Below are 7985 nucleotides of genomic sequence, written 5' to 3' on the forward strand. Positions count from 1 at the left end.
TGCCAAGTTCTTTGGCAAGCCGGAGCCCGTGAATGAGCGCCTCATACTCGGCGACGTTGTTGGAGGCGGCAAAATGGATTTGCAGTGTGTATTTGAGCTTGTCGCCTTTAGGAGAGGTGAGGACGATGCCGGCTCCCAAGCCAGTGCGCATCTTGGAGCCGTCGAAATGCATCCGTCAATGGGTGGAGTCAGGCGCTGGAGGTAGGTACTGGGTCTCGGCCCAGTCGACGAGGAAGTCGGCCAGTGCTTGTGACTTGATAGCGGTGCGGGGCTGGTAGTGGATGGTGTAGGGAGCCAGCTCTATGGCCCACTTGGCCACTCGGCCAGAAGCATCTCGGCTACCAATGATCTCAGCAAGCGGGGCCGTGCAGACCATCGTGATTGGATGCTCTTGAAAGTAAGGCTTCAATTTCTTGGCAGTAAAGTGTATGCCATAGCACATCTTCTGGTAGTGGGGGTAGTTCTGCTTGGAGGTCGACAGTACTTCGCTCAGGTAATATACTGGTCTCTGGATAGGTAGCACCTTGCCTTCCTCCTTGCGTTCCACTACAATGACCGTGCTGACTACCCGGCTGGTGGCGGCGATGTACAGGAGCATAGGTTCCTTGGGAGTCGGAGCCGCCAGGACGGGTGGAGTAGTCAGCATCTTCTTCAACTGGAGAAAAGCTTCGTCCGCCTTACGGTTCCACTCGAAAAAAGTGGTCTTCTTCATGAGTTGGTATAAGGGGAGAGCTTTCTCGCCTAGCCGACTGATGAATCGGCTGATGGACGCCAAGCAGCCGGTGAACTTTTGCACATCCAGCAGTCGGCTGGGTACCTCCATTCTCTCAATGGCCTTGATCTTTACTGGGTTGCATTCTATGCCGCGTTCAGAGACTAGGAAGCCAAGGAGCTGGCCGGCTGGTACTCCGAAGACACACTTCTCAGGATTGAGCTTGATCTGGAATCGGCGCAGGTTCTCAAAGGTCTCCTTGAGGTCTTCCGGCAGTGTTCCACGCTTTTCCGTCTTCACCACCACGTCGTCCACGTAGACGTGGGCGTTCCTGCCGAGCTGCTTGAGGAAGCACCTCTGCATGCAACACTGAAAGGTGGCGCCGGCATTCCTTAAGCCGAACGTCATGGTGAGGTAGCAGAAGGCTCCAAACGGCGTGATGAAGGCGGTCTTCAGTCTGTCAGCCGGGTTCAGCTTGATCTGGTGATATCCTGAGTATGCATCCAAAAAACTCAACAGCTCGCATCCGGCTGTGGAGTCTATCACCTGGTCGATTCTTGGTAGAGCAAATGGGTCCTTGGGGCAGACCTTGTTGAGGCTCGTGTAGTCAATACACATTCGCCACTGCTTGTTCTTCTTCAGTACCAGGACTGGATTTGCTAGCCATTCTGGAAAGAACACTTCCATAATGAAGCCAGCTGCGAGGAGTCGGGCTATCTCTTCTTCGACAACTCTTCTCTTCTCTTCTGATAGGCGGCGCAGGGGCTGCCTGACCGGCTTTGCATCAGATCGGACATGTAACTTGTGCTCGATGAATTCCGTCGATACACCTGGCGTGTCTTTGGGGGACCATGCGAAGATGTCCCGATTCTCACGGAGGAAATCGACGAGCTCGCCTTCCTATTTGCTGTCGAGGTTTGCTCCTACGACAGCGTACCTCTCTGGGTGCTCCGGATCCAAGTTATCTTCTTTGTCTCTTTGGTCAGTTTGAACGAACCTTCAGCCTCCGACTCCTTCGGGTTGGGCGATACCTCTGGCTGCTTGCCGGCCATCGCCACAACTCGCTCAAGGAGCCGCTTCTCGACCGCGATTACCAGGGACTCGACCAGCCGACTGCTCTCAGCCGCGCAGGCAGACGACTTCCGGTAGTCGCTGGCCACAGTCGGGACTCCCCTGGAACTGGGCATCTTCATCTTGAGGTAGGCGTAGTGGGGGACCGCCATGAACTTGGCCAAGGCGGGTCGGCCGAGTAGCGCATGGTATGGGCTCTCGAGGTCCACCACCTCGAACCAAACAGACTCTCGGCAGAAGTGATCTTTGTCTCCAAAGAGGACGCCCATCAGGATCTTGCCGATTGGTGAGCAGGAAAGCCCAGGAACAATGTCGTGGAACACAGTCCGGCTGTTCTGAAGCTGTCTTTGCTTGATTCCTAACTTCTCCATGGTATCCTTGTACAGGATATTGATGTTGTTGCCTCCGTCTATCAGAACTAGCGAGAAATGTGCGGCTCGTCTATCCGTAGCAAAGGTGGCGTCCAGGACCAAGGCATAGGAGCCTGGACTCGGCATCACCTCTGGGTGGTCAGCCCTGCTCCAGCTGATGGGCTTCTCAGACCAGTGCATGAACTCTAGTGTTTCTGATGCTACCGCATTCACCTCTTGTCGCTGCAGCCGCCTGCTGCGTCGATCATCAGCCATACTGGTAAACACCATGTAGGCTCCGTGTTCTTCAGGGTATTCGTCTTGTACTGCACCAACTGGCCTGACTGCCGGCTGCTGGGGCGGAGGCGGAGGCGGCTGCCCAGCAGGCAGGGGTGGCAGGAGGCCGTCTCCCTTGGTGATCCTGGTGAGCCAGTGGCACTTCTGGGTGGTGTGATTCGACGGCTTCGCACCGCTATGGAACTTGCAAGGTCCATTCAGGGTCTGCTCGTAGGAGAAGGCCGGCAACCAGTTGGGCTTGCCGCCTTTCTATCGCTTGGGTGGAGGCTGCCCATCCGGCTGCTAGGCTTCAACGGTCGCGACCTGCCGGCTGCTGGAAGCCGGCTGCGGGGCCTTGCGCTTGTGGTCGCCCTGCTGTTGTCGCCGGTTGGCATCTCCCGCCGGAGTTCTTGGAGCTTGAGGGGCCACTTTGCCAGTTGTGCTGATTTAAATCTCCGCCTTCATGGAGGAGTCGGCCGTGGCGTACTTGTCCGCTATGATCAGCAGCTCGTCGAGGGTTTCTGGCTCGTCGCAGAGGAGCTTGTGCTTGAGGAGGGTGCCTTCTCTGCACCCGGCTGTGAAGTACTCGATGGCTTGCAGCTCATGCACGCCCTCGCAAGAGTTCTGAAGCTCGGCCCAACGCATGAGGTAATCGCGAGTCGACTCGTCGGGGCCTTGCACGCACAAGGAGAGCTGACGAGGCTTGGGAGGACGCTTGTATGTGCTGGTGAAGTTACGGACGAACGCTTCGGTGAAGTCGACCCAGCTGTTGATGCTGCGGGGCTTCAGGTTGTTCAGCCATGTCCGGGCCGTGCCCTGGAGCATGAGCGGAACGTACTTTATGGCGACACTCTTGTTGCCGTTTGCTATGCTGACAGCCATGGAGTAGTCGACTAGCCAGTCTTCCGGCTTCACGGAGCCGGTATACTTGGGTGTGTCTCTTGGGAGCGTGAACCCTCTAGGAAAGGGCTCGTCTCGAATGCGGGGCCTGAAACAAGGCGGACGCAGCTCGTCTTCTTCTTCCAGTGCTAGGGATCGATGAAGTCGGTCGATCCGGTGGCGGGCGTCATTCTCTCCAACTCCCTCTCAGCGGCCAAGGCGGTCGCCGAGAGTCGGATGGTCAACAGGCGGTGGGGAGACTCACCTCTCCTTGCGAGGAGGGGGAGGCGGACAGTCGTCTCGTCGTTCCACTGCTCTCGGGTGGCCGTCTCGGTCGCGCTCTATGGTAATGTGAGTCCGACTGTGGCTGACAGCCAGATCCTTGTCTCTTCTTCCTCGGGCACCACCAGTCGGCGTCCAAGACGTCGCGCCTTGATCCTAGAGAAGGTCGTCGTTTTGCCACTGCGGCGCCTCCGTGCGGTAGTCGGCCTCGTTCTGCGCAGCGGCCACGTCGAGGAGCCGCTGGACTCGCTCCATCATGAGGCGGCGTTCTTCGCCCTCGAAATTGTCCAGCTCATCCGCCGCTGCCTGGGCGGCTCTGATGTTCTCCGCTGGTGTAGCGTACACAGGGCGGCTTGCCCCAAACAGGTTAGCGATGGCTACGCTGCGCTGCTGGACCGCGCCAAGGCGGCTGGGCCCCGCCGGGGCCGGTGAGCCGCCGACGGCACGATCCATCTCCCGCTGGTAGGCTTCTGACAAGCGTCTCATGCTGGCCAGCTTCTTCGCGCCTTCAACGAGCTGAAGGCGGCGTGCCTCCAACGTCTCTGCGTCAGTGTCTTCCGGAATGGGCGCGGTTAGGTTTTGTAGCGCCGCGCCAAGTGAGTTGTGCGCTCCTCTGCCGGGGAGCTCGTCATGACTGATGACGAGCACCTCGGTGATGGTGCTTCCGTCGCTCTCCGCACGAGGGAGAGGTTCGTCGTAGACCACCATATTGGTGGGGAACGCGTCGAGCGACGCGGTGTCGGAGTCGACCAGCATCGGGTCGGTGGAGCCTACAGACTCTAAGTCTACGACAGGCCCGACGGAAACGTGGAGTTGATCAAGGACGCCCGCGAGGAGGCTCTCGGAGCCGCCCGTGCCTGCGTCGGATGCAGGTTCGTCGGAGAGGCGAACCTCGCCGACAAGTTCGGCCAGGCAGCTGGCTGCGCAGGCGATCTCAACGCTGCACAGCGCATCGGCGCAAACTCCGTCTGGCGTGCCTGGCTGGCTGCGCTCGCCAGGGAGAAAAAGGGTTCCCGTCCAGAACAGGTCTCCGGACGGCGGTGCACCATGCCCCAAGGTGGGCGCCAAATGTCGGGGGTTAGGTGCGACATATGCCAAAGGATGGCTTATCATGGTGGGGGCGAGTAGAACATCGCCGGTGCCTGGAAACGGGATGAGGCGAAGACATGCACGTCGGCGAATCTTACCCAACTTCAGGGCTCTCCGGGGAGATAATACCCCTACTGCTGCTCTGCGGGGTCTCCGCATGATCACTATGGCAAAGTGTCTACACGGTTGCTCCTTGAGCTGTTTCCTGGAGGTAGGAGAGGGCAAGGCTAGCTCTCTCCCTCCTATATGATCTGGTCTAGAGCTAATGGGTTCCAACCCTTTGCATGGGTGCCCTGGCGGGTTTATATAGGCCTACCCCCCAGGGGTATAATGGTAATCCGGCTGGACGCGGGCCCAGCCGTCAGCGCCTCTGGCCTCCGTCTTCCCCGCCGACCGCTAGGGCCCGCTGACTGGCCTGGTACGGAGCCGACAGGCCGCGTCCGCCACGGGCGGGTCTTGCCGGCTGCTGATTACTGTAGCCGTGCTTCTGATGACGCAGGCTTGATCATGGGGTCGTGGCAACAGCCCCGCCACCTAGCGGGCGATCACTATTGCCACTCTCCATCACATCTTGATTAATGGCTCATGGGCCCTGGGGGAGGGCTCGGCCGACTCCCGACGGGTCCGACTGGTGGTCATCTTACCGTCTCCTGGGGTCTCACTAACTGGTGGGACCCGCTGCCTCTGGGCCGTATAGACAAGCTGTCGTGGGTGCAGGATTAGGTCCTGCGGTGCTGATGTCAGGGCCGGCATGGCAACAGTGCCACGCCGCACGGAGATCTTCCGGGGTACGGCGTGCTGTGGCCATGCCTGCCCTTGGTAAGGGGCGGGAGTGGGCTTCATTGTTGCCACTCCCCTGCCCCATCCCACTTGATGAGGTCGTGGGGTTTGTTGGAGTCGCAGGCCGACTCCCCAAAAGCCGGCTTCTCTGGAAGTCGCCAGTCAGGAGTCGGCTTTCCCTGAAGTCGTCCCTGGGACTCGGCCATAAGTGGTCAGTCGGCCATCTTGCCGTTGACTTCTTGAAGGCGACTCTTCGTCCTGGGGTCTTGAGGGGCGCAGCCTGCCCCAATGTCTTGAAAGGTTCTGGGGCTCGGGTTGGCCTACCCGTGGCCCATTACTCCGACAGATTGGGCGAGGACTGGGTGTCCTTAGCTCAAGGGGAATAAGGTGAAGACGAGGTCTTCGAGTTGAATCTTAGCCTCCCTAACCAGACGTACAGTTGTCACAGCAACTGGAACTGGTCCAACAAATCATTGTCTTCAACGAGTCACTGGTTTCATCCTTCCCTTCCCTTTACTTACTATTGGTACTTGTGAAGTCATTGTATGATTGCTTTATATTTTGTCTTCACTGAGTGACTGCTTGTTCTGATTGGCTTCACAATATATTCTTGTCTGTGTGATCTGAAGACTTATTACACTTGAGGACTGTGAATCCTCCAGCCGGTTAGGCGTCGCGTTCTGAGCATCCAAGAGTCATTGTGGATCGCCGATGAACGAAGTCTGTGAAGGTTTGGAAGTCTACCTTGAAGACTTACCAGAGTGATTGGGCGAGGACTGGGTGTCCTTAGCTCAAGGGGAATAAGGTGAAGACGAGGTCTTCTGAGTTGAATCTCAGCCTCCCTAACCAGATGTACAGTTCTCACAGCAACTGGAACTGGTCCAACAAATCATTGTCTTCAACGAGTCACTGGTTTCATCCTTCCCTTCCCTTTACTTACTGTTGGTCCTTGTGAAGTCATTGTATGATTGTTTTATCTTTTGTCTTCACTGAGTGACTACTTGTTCTGATTGGCTTCACAATATCATCCTACCTGATCTTTACTGCCTAGCTACTATTAGTCATTGTGCTTTCACTCCATTGAATACTTGACTATGGTTTGCCTAGTGTAGTCTACCTTCCGCTACATGGTAATAGGTTTATTTCTATCGTCTGTCTTCGAAACCTTCATGTTTTGAAAACTTTCATAAAAATCGCCTATTCACCCCCCCTATAGTCGGTCACTAGCACTTTCAATTGGTATCAGAGCAAGGTACTCCCTGGTTCTATGTGATTCGGTTTAACCACCTGGAGTTTTAGCTATGTCGACTGCAGGGATAATCAAAGTCTCCGCTGCATGCCCAGTCTTCGATGGAACTGAATATCCCTACTGGAAGAATAAGATGCGTGTGCATCTTGAAGCCATTGATGTCGACCTATGGTATGTCATCAAGAATGGTGTTCCCAAGGCTGGTGAAGGTGTCACCGCTGCTGATGTCAAGAAGTTCGTTCAACTGGACTCCACTGCCAAGAACATCATCTGTGGTCATCTGACCAAAGGACAGCATGGCTGTGTGAGTGCTTTGGAAACATCTAAGCTAGTCTGGGACTGGCTCTCCAAGGTCAACGAAGGCGTCTCAACCCAGAGATATCAGAGAATCAGTGTCCTTCACAACCTCTTTAACCGCTTCAAGAGAAATGACAATGAGAATGTTCAGCTCACGTTTGATCGACTCACTGACATCACAAATGAGCTTCAAGCCCTCGGCGCCGCTGAGATGACCAAGCATGAAGTTGTCAAGACACTCCTGAGATCACTTGATAGCTCGTTTGACACCCTAGCCCTGATGATTCAAGAACGTCCTGACTTCAAAACACTCGATCCGTCTGACATACTTGAGAGGCTCAACACACACGAGTTTCAGCTTTCTGAGAAAAAAGACATCTATGGTCCCAACTATGGGCGAACTCGTGTCTTGAAGGCAAAAGCTGTCTCCTCATCTGAAGAAGAGTCTGACAGCAGTTCTGATGATCTTGAAGACATTGGAAAGGAGCTTGCTATGCTTGTGAAGAAGTTCCAAAAATTCACCAAGAAGAAAGGCTTCAGAAAGTCCTCACGATCAAGCTCAAGGAATTATGAAGCTTCTGCTCATGACTACAAGAAGAGAACATGCCACAAGTGCAAGAAACCTGGCCACTATATCTCTGAGTGTCCGCAGTGGGACAATGAGAACAAGAAGAAAAAGAAGAGCAAGGAGTATAATTCTAATGACAAGAAGAAGAAGAAATACTCAAAGTCTTCTTCCAAGTCCTCCTCAAAGTCTTCATCACACAAGAAGAGCTCATCTGGCAAGGCATGTGCGTTTGTTGGCAAGGAAATGGATTCAGAGGAGGAGTCCGCTTCTGAGGAGGCGGAGGTGGAGTCTGAGGAGGAGTCCGATTCTGGCGTTGCGAGTCTGGCTACAGCATATGTTGCCAAGTCCATCTTCAACACTGAAGACAATGACTCCGTCATTGATACCGATGCAAATGACAAGGACTACTCCGCTCCTACCTACTGCTTCATG

The sequence above is a fragment of the Triticum dicoccoides genome, chromosome 4A (assembly GCF_002162155.2).
Source record: "Triticum dicoccoides isolate Atlit2015 ecotype Zavitan chromosome 4A, WEW_v2.0, whole genome shotgun sequence".
Classification (NCBI taxonomy): Eukaryota; Viridiplantae; Streptophyta; class Magnoliopsida; order Poales; family Poaceae; genus Triticum; species Triticum dicoccoides.